This window comes from Tachysurus fulvidraco, chromosome 2 (assembly GCF_022655615.1).
Source record: "Tachysurus fulvidraco isolate hzauxx_2018 chromosome 2, HZAU_PFXX_2.0, whole genome shotgun sequence".
NCBI lineage: Eukaryota > Metazoa > Chordata > Actinopteri > Siluriformes > Bagridae > Tachysurus > Tachysurus fulvidraco.
Genome location: NC_062519.1, coordinates 32,315,362 through 32,328,179, shown reverse-complemented (window position 1 = coordinate 32,328,179; position 12,818 = coordinate 32,315,362).

The following is a 12,818-nucleotide window of genomic DNA, read 5'->3' as shown; positions in this document are numbered from 1 at the left end:
TAGCATGTTTATGGATCGTTTTTACCTGAACAGAAAAGTAAGCTTCTCTGTGCTCTGTTAGCAAATACCCATGAGGCAGTTGGAAGTCTGTTGTCCCTTGTGTGTGTTTTTTATCTCATTTTTAACCTCAGATCAGCAGAGGGATTGGCAGAGGAAGTAGGATCGCTCTCTCTCTGTGTGGTCCTGACTGAGTGGGAGTGCAGAATTTTGCCCTGAGCTGCTCACTTCATGCTCCGTTGCCTTTCCTGCCCCTCCTGCACCCTTCACCTCTTCACCTGCTCCCTTCCTCCCCTACCTGTACTCTTCACCTACTTACCTCCGGCCCATTATTTTTTAAATTCTGATCTCAGAACAGCAGCTCTTCCGGGAGCTTGGCTTGTATTCCGGATCTATTTTTGATACACGTTTGTTGACTGCAGTGACTTTAAGTGAAGTGTGTTAGCCAATTTTTAGGTGAGGAATTGCATTGATATATACATTGCTATTTTTAATGGGTGAAAAAAGTGAATAAATTTCTTACTTAATGTAGGCTATGACAGTTAATCAACATCAGGTACATCAATTAAGTTTGTAAGACAAGTTCATAGAACCTGTGTTTGTCGTTTATTTATTTTTAACACATTATCTGTTCTATCAATATAACATTGGAAGTGGTTACACTCCTAAACTAGATGGAATATCAATTGTATTCTGTCACCATATTCTGAATCCTGAGGCCTTTGCCTCAATGTGACTTTCAGCTTTTTGTCTGTTTTGTAAGTTGCTTTGAATAAGACGTCTGGTAATTGACTAAATGTAAATATAATGTAAATATAAGGAGTCAGCTTCATATCTGACATAAACCAATCCCGACTCATCCTGCTTCTGCACAATGAACTTTGGTATTTTTTCAGACTTAATATTGAAATTCATCTACTGTATCACATGATCTAATTCGGGTTGTATCATTTTGTTGGTGTGGAATGTAAAGCATTTGTAGTTCCACTGAGAAATGGTAGTAATGGACTATATCAGATTAGCAAAACAAGCTAACTGTACTAGCTACATAGATGTACACTTATAGAGGCATCAACACTCTCTTTTATTTATAATGTAACAGGATAAGATAAAACCACATTTATTTTTCTTTTATTTTTGTGTCAAACATTAGACAGAAAGTATTTGCAGGCTGAACCTAAAGTTTACCTCAGACCACAATGCATCATAATATTAGTTGCTAAATCATTCAAGCCAATCATTTGAATATGCTGCTTTTTCGTGTGATACCTAATTTACATAAAATTATGAAAAGTTCAATGCAAATGTTGTTTGAAGCTGTTTGTTGCTTATAAGCTTAGAAAATGAAACGCTTAACGCTATCCAATGGATCCAATCACTAGATACAGAGTGTGTGTGTGTGTGTGTGTGTGTGTGTGTGTGTGTGTGTGTGTGTGTGTGTGTGTGTGTGTGTGTGTGTGTGTGTGTGTGTGTGTGTGTGTGTGTGTGTGTCAAATACACGTGCCGTGTGTGTGTGTGTGTGTGTGTGTGTGTGTGTGTGAGAGAGAGAGAGAGAGAGAGAGAGAGAGAGAGAGAGAGAGAGAGAGAGAGAGAGAGATTGAGAGAGAGAAGGAGAGAGAGAGAGAGAGAGAGAGAGAGAGAGAGAGAGAGAGAGAGAGAGAGAGAGAGAGAGAGAGAGAGAGAGAGAGAGATGAATTGTGCATTCTGGGATTTTTAAGCACTAAGCAAAATGACTCACCAGTTGTCTCTGAGTTGATCAGCATAATTGAGTTTATGAAGTGCAATCCTAAGCTACTCAGATAGCAGAAACATTTTAAGTGTCTAATCTGAGGCAACTTGCTGAACTTTAGGCCTCAAACATTCTCATTTACATACGAGTCAGCGTGAATTTCCTGAGCACAGCAGAACCATTATCTGACCTTTGGATAGGCTGGACAAAATGACATCACCCCCTCCTCTCCTGCCCACCATTACATGGGGATTAATCACACATTAAATTACCTGGCATGTACGCATACATTTCAGTGTCAGCACCAAGAGCATTTTTTAATTTTTTTTAAAAAAATCCTCCACAAAGTTGGTAGCAACTACTTTGTAAAAGAAATGAAATCCTTGTAACCGATTGGTTTTGGGACTGATATAGTGACATTCTGCCCGGTTTACTCTTTTCTTTATAGAAAGGAAAGATTAAGACAATCCGTTACAAGCCACCTCGACTTAAAGCAGCGACAGCAAAGAGGATTTCTCGGCTTCTGTCGCTGAGGATGCTGAGGAAACCGACTGTGTTCGTTTTCGTTTTGCACACCTTAAAGTGAACTTAAGGACCCCGTAATAAAAAGACATGGCCCGAATGTGACTCTTCATGTTCGCACTTGCACACCTGAGCTTAAAGCTGAGTTTGTCCTGCATCTCATCACACCTACATTTCCCATTAATGCCATATCACAAAGTGTGGAACATGAATCAAAGCCAGAAATTCACAGGGATCCGTCGTTCTTATCAGCTTATGAAGGATGCTGCCTTTCTTGTTCCTGTTTAAGCTGTTTTTCTGCAACACGAGTCACCCTGAGTCATGATGTTGCCAGCAGGTAAATATGGGATTTAGGACTTTTATAGTGTAGGGGTTAAATAATAATCACCATGTGATAAGAAGAACAGCACCTCTTCTTTCTTGCTGCTCCATAAAAGCAAAAAATACTGAACTAATTTAATGATCTTCATTATCAACAATATCTGCCTGCTGTCAGAAATCACTGAGGTACTTACAGTATTTACTCCTTGCACACACTCATGTGTTTATCTCTTAAATGATGAAAGTATGTATTTTTTCTTTTTGAAATCACATGGATACCACAAAATGTTCAAGTAACTGTAAAACAGACAGTGGTATATTTGTTGTAAGAGATTTTATCTCATGGGTGTCTTATCAGGTCCTTCACTTTATATTATACTGTATGGAAGTAATAATCTATGAAATATATCATCTCACTAGCCTAAGTTTTTTCACTCTTATCATATTACAGAGAAACCGCAAAATGTAAATCCGTCTGTCCGTCAGTTACAACTTTACTTTTCAAGGACAAATATATATAAATGTTCAATAAACATTTTTTTACATTGAATGAATTTCTTCTTTAAAAAAAAATCCATTTATGTGGATTTGTCCCTGTAAATGAGGTGTTAATATAAAAACAATAATGTGCTGGAACACGTGCATGAATATAAACCTGATTTGCATCTACACTATTGTCAGAGCTGCTGTTATAGAAAATAAATCAACATCATCTGACCAATCAGAAGTGAGAAATAAACAGCACTGTTGTAGAAAGTTCAACATCTGCCCAATAGTCATTTATACAGCACAAGTGAATTTTGAGTAAAAATGCTTTCTATTATAGTCAGAATAGAATCTCTAGTCTTGCTTTGTCGAGGTGGATACGGTTGTTTCAGTGGTTGTAAAGTGGAATCTGATTGGTCGTCTCGGCCGGGTGACATCAGCAGCAGTTAGTTTTGTTCACTGTGAGTGATTTATGATCTGAGGGTTATTGCTCAGGAGTCAAGGCCTGCTGTTCTTTTAAACATGGTGACAGCTGGGAGGTTCGGCACAGCTTTTACATTCACACACACACACACACACACACACACACACATACACGCACACACACTTCATCTATTTAAAGTTGCAACTATTTAAACACAACATCTTGGTTAAAGAAATAAAATACAATCACATCCACATTTTAGGAAACAACCTATATTGAACAGGAATTTTGTAAAATCTTTCAATTTGATCTATCATGTCTATTTTATTTATGCACCCTTCTGGATTGTAAATTGGTCAGAAACTTTAGTTACATTCTATTGTAGATCGAATAGTTTGTTTCTATAGTAACAGCTCATTCATTGGGTTTTGTATGACTGACATTACACATACATAGCTTTGAAAGTTTGATACGATGAAGTTTCCTGGAAGTACACTTTGATTAAACATTTATGAAGGAAATCTGCAGTGTAATGCTTTTATTTAAACTGCCAGCTGTAACTTTAAGTTTCTGACATCTTTATTACAGAGCAGTTTACAGTTTTTCTGTGTTTTGTTGTTGTTAAATGATTAACTTTAAATGAATGACTGATGAAAGAAAAGCATTATACTGTATGTAGCTATAAGCATATAAAAGTATGATGTTTCGCTCTATAGTAAATGAAAAATGTATGAAATAATCAAATAATTATAGTAAATAATGCAAATAATCAACTTTGGTGAGTAACAGTGACTCTGTTTCATCTCACGACCCCATTGCTGATTATTTTACTTCAGCAACACTCTACGGAGTGTCCACTCTGCTATTCAAATATAGCTAACTACTTCACTGGTAAGTGAAATTATTCTCCATTCATAAATGTAAACATTTTAGCTGTAAACCCAACGCTTTTTTGATTATTTCCTCTTTTTTTATTCACTATTATTTCTTGTTTGTAAGATTTCTGTGCAGCACCAGCAGCCTCCCGCTACTCTCCCACTGTGGTGGGATTATGCCGTGGCGATTGGATGAAAAGATAGGCACAATGAGATTTACAATTTACGGCACGCATTGATGAGGAATAAGAAGTTAGAAAAAACACAGAAAGAGACCCTTTGCCAGTCACCACCCACATCTCGTTTATCATGCTCGTTTACGTAGCAGATGGCAGTGCCAAGCTTGCCAGAAAAGCGTGCCAGGCTCACACCAAAAAGCGTCCGGACTCCTAAAAGAGTCAGCTGCAAGCACATGGCATTAGTGTATAGCTGACCTGTCTGGAAAGTTCCACGCCCGCTGGCGAGGTGTTTGTGTGCCCAGGTGGCCCGCTGGAAATAAATTTTCTTTAGAAGGAGTCAAAGACACTAAAACAGCTTTTGTTTCCAAGACGCTAAGTGTCCAGAAGCCAGAGACTCGCCCCGTACAATTTGTTTTTCCAAAGACGGGATACTGTCACCCTCTCAAAGGCCAACATATGCCACGCTGGAGCTGTACAGGGCCATAAAATCACATTAATGCAGCACCGACCTGAGGAGAATACTCTGCAAAGGACACAGGAGTCATGAGCTAGAAAGCATGTTCATAAAGAAGATTCTGTAAACATTTCTGATAGACAGATCTTAAAACAGTGTTTTAACCTTTCTGAAGGGTTTTTCAAGTTGGAGATCTATTTTGCAAACTCATTGAACAAACACAAAAAAAGTTAAATCTTAGTAGTAGTCTTTTACCTTTATTTATCTGTTTATTAACCCTTAAACTATCTGTGTACAGTCTAAAAGCTGAAAAGTATTCATCTTTATAAGCAAACTAAAGATCCTTATCTTAAATAAAACAAAAAGCATCTAGGTCTGTATGCATCTCAGCTTTGTAAATAGGTTCTATTTGGATTCCACATTCGAAAGACAGCTGTGCACTTTATGAATAAACGTTAAATCATGAATCATTAAAGGTTTTTTCAGTTGTCTCTCTCAGTGATTTCTTGAAGGTTTTTTATATGTAAACACAGTACTTTGGAAAAGCTTCAAGGTAGAATTTTTAGCAAACTGAAATCCCTTAACTAAACCCTGAGTATTGGTTTCTTATTAAGCGGTTCTACTGAAAGCTTTGTTTTGAGGGATTGATCTATTTGGGGATAGATAGATAGATAGATAGATAGATAGATAGATAGATAGATAGATAGATAGATAGATAGATAGATAGATAGATAGATAGATAGATAGATAGATAGATAGATAGATAGATAGATAGATAGATAGATAGAAGTTATATTTTTTATATTATCTATCTCTGTCGGCATTTACATTCTTGTTAAAGTTTTGTTAATGTTGCTTTGTCATTTTCAGAGGTTTTTCAGTACTCAGCTGTCAATACATTATTTGTTGGGATTCTCTTTGTAATCTTAGCAAGATGAGGTCATGTCCTTGTCCCTGTCCTCGGCCCTGTCTTTGTCTCAGCTCTGTTTGGCCTTTCAGGCCTGGACCCTGTCAAGCTCGGCGTAGAATCCAGGCAATTATGCTCAGACGGTTTCACAGCACAATCAGCTGTTTTTGCGTGTGTAAATGGAAGCAGTGTATTCTTCCCGAATACAGACAAGCGTACTGTAAACAAAGCGCCTGGTGTTGCTCATGCTGCTGTAATTATCTGCAGGCCGACTGAAGTAAAGAGAATGCACTGTTTTAGAGCTGTGTCGGAGGATTACTGAGTGCAGAAACGCCTGGCAGACCAATCACACTGTGTGTCACATTACTTACACATTTACAAGAGGAAGTGGAGATTTTTGCCTGGCTATTGCTGCATATCCAAAACTCTCTACAAATACTCAATATCTCAATTTCAACACATTATTATTTACTTTTATCTTTTCCAAAAAAAAAAGCGGTTGTCCATCATGAAGCTGTTTGTGGAACAGACATCATATCTGCCTGTCTATGGTCTGGCTGATCTTTAGATTTTGAAAAAAGAAATTGAGTTAAATATGAAAATCTCAGATATATCAGGTTAGAACTCATCCTGGACCAACGGTTATATAGTAGACCCTGAGTTCCCTCCATCTGAAGAGGTAATTACACTCATCCGTCCTCAGGCCTTTGTGTCAGTTGTGGGTTTTTGTGCCTCGCCTTCCACCTGCCAGCTGTTCCCTCGCTATAACCCAGATCCAACCACACAATGGCTTCGTTTACTTTACATGAAACTCTCCTTCACCTTCCCAGCATGCACTGCAAAAAAGCCGCGGCGTTCCTAACCTCGTTCCTCTCGGCTAACTCTCAGATGAACTCTTTTATTTTCTTTAAACACACGGGAAAGCCTGCGAGCGAATGGCTTCGGGCTTTCCTGCCTGTTTGAAGTTATGATGCCTTTTCAGATTCTGCTGAAACTCCTGTCATGTTTGGAAAGGATTATTTCCGCACAATTGTTTCTTTTTCTTTCAAGCATGTCTCAGTTTATTTTGATCATTTTATGAGCATTAGTGCCAAAATTATTACACACATGATTTATAGCTGTTTAGCAAACACATGAATGAAGACGGCTCATTTTATAGATCATAAGATAAATAAATTCACACGCAAACTGAATCAATCGGCTACTTGATTTTATGTTAATGTTTGTTTAGTAGATAGTGACAGAGCAATAACAGAAAGCTGTCTCACTCTGTCTGTCTGTCTGTCTGTATATCTCTCTCACTTTCTGTAACTCTGTCTATCACTGTGTATTTCATTTTTTAAGCAGCATTTACAGCATTTAGCAGATGTCTAGCTTTTGCCCTGCATATCTCTGTCAGTCTATCCTGATCTCTTTGACTATCATTTTGTTTATCTCTCCATCAGTCTGTCTGCCTGTCATTCTTGATAATCTAATCTGTCTACCTACATGGCTGTTTGTCTGTTTCTGTTTATTTGGTTGTTTGTCTATCTGTCTATTTGCCTGCCCATTTGTGCATCATATATTTTTCAGTTTTGTCACATTGTCTTTCTATTTGTATTTGTTTGTCTAATTGTGTTTCTTTTTCTGTCTGCCTTTCAGATTATTTTTTTATTATTTGTCTCAGTTCCTGTCTCTCTGTTCTTTTGTTTGTGCCTGTCTATCAATCAACCTTTTATTCTGTATGTCTATCTAACTGTCCATTTTCTTTTGTCTCTCTATCTGGATGCCTGTCTTTCTGAATATTTTTATTGGTCTTCCTCTGTTAATCTGAGTCTTTGCCTGTCTGTATGTCTCGCTCCTTCCAGACTTCCTTTTTTGACCAGTCTGCTTGTTTAATTTCTGTCTGTCTGTCTGTCTGTCTGTCTGTCTCCTCTCACTTACTCTTTCTCTCTCCAGTGTCCAGTGACACTGGAGGTGTGAAAATATACAGTTTGACAAATGTTGTATTGATGAGGAGGTGTCCTCAAAGACCACATTGAGTTGGCATCTCCTGTTAGTATGTCCGAATACTTCATGAAGCACAGTCCAACTGGAGCTGATATGTCTCTTGAACAGTCCACTTATCTGTTTACCTTACCTGTAAGATGTAATATAACTGTATGAATGTTTTCTCTATATTTCTCTATATAATAAACTTTTTCCCTGGTTCTGTTTGAATAATTTAAGTGTAACACATGTTGACTCATTCACGTCCCCAGGTTGTGTGAGCCTGACCGTCTGACTGCGTACTTCTGGTCATGTGCTGTAGCACGCCAGAGTGTGATGATGAAGTCCTGTGGTGTGAAATATGCTGTTGTCCCCAAATATGTCATGTTTGTGGTTTGTTCGTAAACAAACCTAAATTAAGATCTGGATGCTGGTTATAGGATTGTGGTTCTACCTCGACTCAGTGCCGTACATGCTTTTATAATGATGTTGTTTTTAACTTACAATTAGTGGCACAATGACACAGCAGTGTGTAATATAGTGGAACAACATACACCCTGATCCAAGTGTGTCCAGGACACACAACTGCTACGATTTCTGGGAGTATTTTAGTTATATTTTATATTTATAGATAAATTGATAATAGCATTACATAACATGAGCTAACTTTGCAGGATTCATATTCACCGATATTTTCTACTACTATTAGCCAGCTAGCTGACATAAGCCAACTGCTAATATTAGTCATCTATCTATAAAATAACCTGACAAAGTTTGTTCACTGTTAATACTAGTCAGTCAGCTTAATATGAGCTTACTGGTAACATTAACAGGATGGCTAATAAGCAAATCAATATGTATTTATTTAATAGCTAACATAATTTAACAATATTTATTCACTGCTATTGCTAGCCAGAAAGCTACCATGTGCTGACCTGATATGATTTCTGATAAGATTTATCAGGTATGTTTTCAGATTTTAATAGTCATGTTTAATTCTTATTGCTACCATTACCATTATCTAATATGTTATAACCTGATTGGACATATTCACTGCTAATGCTAGTCAGTTAGCAAACATAAACAAACTTGACAAGAGTTTTTTTTTTTTTTTAATTCCATTAAAGATGTTAATAATCATTGCCACCATTTATTTCTATCTGACCAGCTCGTAAACATGACGTAACTGCTAACTTTAGCCAGCTGGTTAACGTGAACCAATTAGCAATTGATAGATTATTGTTACCACAACTAAAAATTATTGTTGATCATTTATTTATTGATTATTAATATTATTGATAAATTATGTCATTATTTGCAAATAACATCAGTTTAAACAACATAAACACTTTGGGAACATTTTGTTGATATAAGAAAATAATCTGCTTTACACTGAGGTCACATTATACCACCCTGTCACTGATGTCACATTGTATTATTCCTTAAATATAATATATTTTAATATCAAATAACAACTAATTAACAGAGATGTTCTTGTTCCTAGCCAACTATAGACAATTTCTTTATGTCTCCAGTCGTTTGATGGCACGTGGAAGTGTTTAATCACTAACTGAGATCAGACACCCCCTTCCTCATAACACCCACCAACTCACCCACACACACACTCACAGATATTTCTGGAATGTGTTATTTTGACTGACAGTCGTCCGAGTGGGAAAACACGAATTCAGGTTTGCGTGAAAGGTCAGATGCCAATCTTACACTCCGTCCTGTAGGTGAAGTCAAACCAGATTCCTCAAGGCTCAACGGCATGCTGGGAAACGTTAATGTTTAACTGCCAATACAAATATGCACAGGTAGGAGTGAAGGGATTAAAAGATTATGGCAGAAATGTAGCCTCACCTGGGAAAGCTGAAAATAACAACAAAAATAATTATAATAAAAGCATTTGTATGTTTGTAGACGGACAATTAGTTAATAATTGTCTCTAGTTTCATAGCAAACCACATAATTAGCAGTAAGTTTGCAAGAATTCTTTTTGTGTATATAGGAATATACATTCAGGTCCAAGTGGGAATGTGAAAGTTAAACACTTTCAAGCAGGAAAAATTAACCTGAAGGGTCCCCCAACATATAATACCGACACAGAAAGTCAGAGTTTTTTAGAGCTCTGATTCCCCAAGTTCCCTGATGTCATTTCAACATGGTGGAATTCGTACTGAAAAGTAAGAACAAGAAATATGCGTCATTGTCATGTCTGAAATTTATTTATTTATTTTTTAATCATACAACTTTGTAGTCATTTCACAGTGAGTATTCATTCTATTTCTTACTTCAGATGGCTTCAGTTCCAATGAACAATTTATTTTTGGATGCAGGGGGTTTCAAGTTGGAAAATTACCCAACTGTCATGAACGCAGCAGAAAACACCTTATCAAAATAGTTTGAGTGATTGACTAGTGATTACTGGGACAGACTAATGTTTACTGGGTAATAATATTCACAATATGCAGTCGATATGTCATATAAATTATACATTGCTAGTATTGACACTTTAAAAACTCAGTTTGTGGCTCAATATTAAAATGTTGCACATCAAAGTAGGACATTTTACATACGATATATTTACTTTTTATAGAAGAAGAAGAAGAAGAAGAAGAAGAAGAAGAAGAAGAATAAGAAGTTTTATTTATATAGCGCCTTTCCATAGCTCAAGGTCGCTTTACATTTCACAAATACAGTACATTCAGACACTTACATATACACAACACATAATACATATAATTGCATTATCCGAAATACTTGTTAAATAGATATGTTTTTAACTGGGACTTAAATGCACACACAGATGTGATGTTTCATAGTGTAGGAGGCAGCGAATTCCATAATTGAGGAGCATTTATACTAAATGCCGTAACTACTACTACTTTATTGCCGTAATTCTTATACAAAAGCTTATAGTATGATTTCATAGTCGATACATTTGATGAATTATCTAGCGATCTACTTTAGCCCTGGCCTCAACAGGTCATCTGTCTATGTTTGTGTGTGTGTGTGTGTGTGTGTGTGTGTGTGTGTGTGTGTGTGTGTGTGTGTGTGTGTGTGTGTGCGTGTGCGTGTGCGTGTGTGTGTGTGTGTGTGTGTGTGTGTGTGTGTGTGTGTGTGTGTGTGTGTGTGTGTGTGCGCGCGTGTTGCTAGTCAGTTTTCATCACATCTTTATTCACTGTCATGGCCTTCTGCCAGCAGCAACTAGTTCCGTGCAGACATGTTTGACATAATTTTGAAAATGGAAAGTATATATAGTGACAGAGTGCAAAGAGTCCGCAGATACACACATGTTAAATATCACCTGGTCTCTCTTGCAGCTTTAGAACCATTTTTGCTTGCACAGGAAGGACGTCCTGTCTGAAACAGACCTTTATGAAAACTTGCATGTCATTCTTAAATTCAGCTTCACACACAGACACACACACGCATACTGTACACACACACAATGACTAGCTGATCAGATCCATTTACACCACAGCACTCCTAAATTCTGCATTGTGATTGGTCAGAAGGTGTTGATTAGTTTTCAAAAACAGCAGCTCTGACAGTAGTACAGCTGCAAATCACGGTTTATATTAATACGCTTCTTCTAATATGTTGATGTTTCTATAGTAACAGTTCATTCACAGGGACTTGTATGGAAATCACTCAACATAAAAACAAACGGTGTGATTATTCAAAGGGTGAAGTGTTCTTCTTTTGTATTGTAAGAAGATGTTTATAAGACATCTTTGGAAGGAGTTTTCCAGTGTCACCGCTTATCACTAGCAGTCAGAGGTAATGCTGTAACATTTGTAGATGTTCAGTTAGACATTAAAATGGATCTTTTCTCCATACACAGTTGTGTTATCTATCCTCATGTCTTCATCAGACTTTTTTGTTGTTTAATAGACTGTTGGTCAACTTTGCTTTAAAACTGTTGTAGAAAACTAGAATGACACTAAGAAATTGTTAGCTAATACATAATAGTATTCAGCATAATCAGGGCCTGAAAGTAACATTTTTATTTTATAAAAAACACAGAGGTTTATAAATTTAAAATAAAAGTCCATGTAGAGATAATAAACTCTAGGAGCTAATAAAATGCTTTGTGGTCATTTTCTCTGGTTTATTCCCCTGTGCTTGAGCTCAGTGTACAAGTTTATCTTGTTACCATTAATGCTGCAGCGTCATTAATAATGCAAAAGGAACAAATTTTGAATTTGACACCGATTGGATCAGTCAGAGTTTTCAAAATACATCCACATGAATAATTGACAGCACCAATCCAGTATGGAAGCAGTGGAGCATGAGGGGAGACAAGCCAGGCCAGTGAGTTCACAGGGCAGAATGCTTACATATAAAACCTTAGAATCTAAATTCCAAGTGTGTTTGAGCTTGACATTAAAAATCAACATGCTATGTAAGATAAGATGAAAAAAAAATCATTAACTATTTCTCTCAGTATTTATCTATAATTATCATTACATGGACTGTGTCATGAAATTAAACTGCAAAAGTGTGTCATTAGCTATATTATTACTCAGAGCTCTGACAATAGTGCAGCTGCACATCACAGGTTTATGTTAATACAGGTTCATGTTTGTTATCTTTGCTATCATAACATACTGTATCGTTCAGTTAGCCTAGAACAATGGATGTACAAGATCTTTTATGAAAACTATAAAACCTTTTATAGCAGCATTAATATGTGATAACAGATACTAAGCACTACAACATTCCTCAATGATTTACTATGTATACAAAAATTTATAATATATGGTTCTTTAATTGATCAAAATTTGTATACTACCAAAAAAAATTATAGGCAGCATGCTCATGGTTGTTAGCCAGTTAGAAGATGAAGCTCTTCTCCATTCTCATGTCTCTTGACTGGAACAGATCCATCCTTCTCCTAGGATCCATCTATCTGACTTTCAACTCTAACTATTCAAGTCCATGCTGATG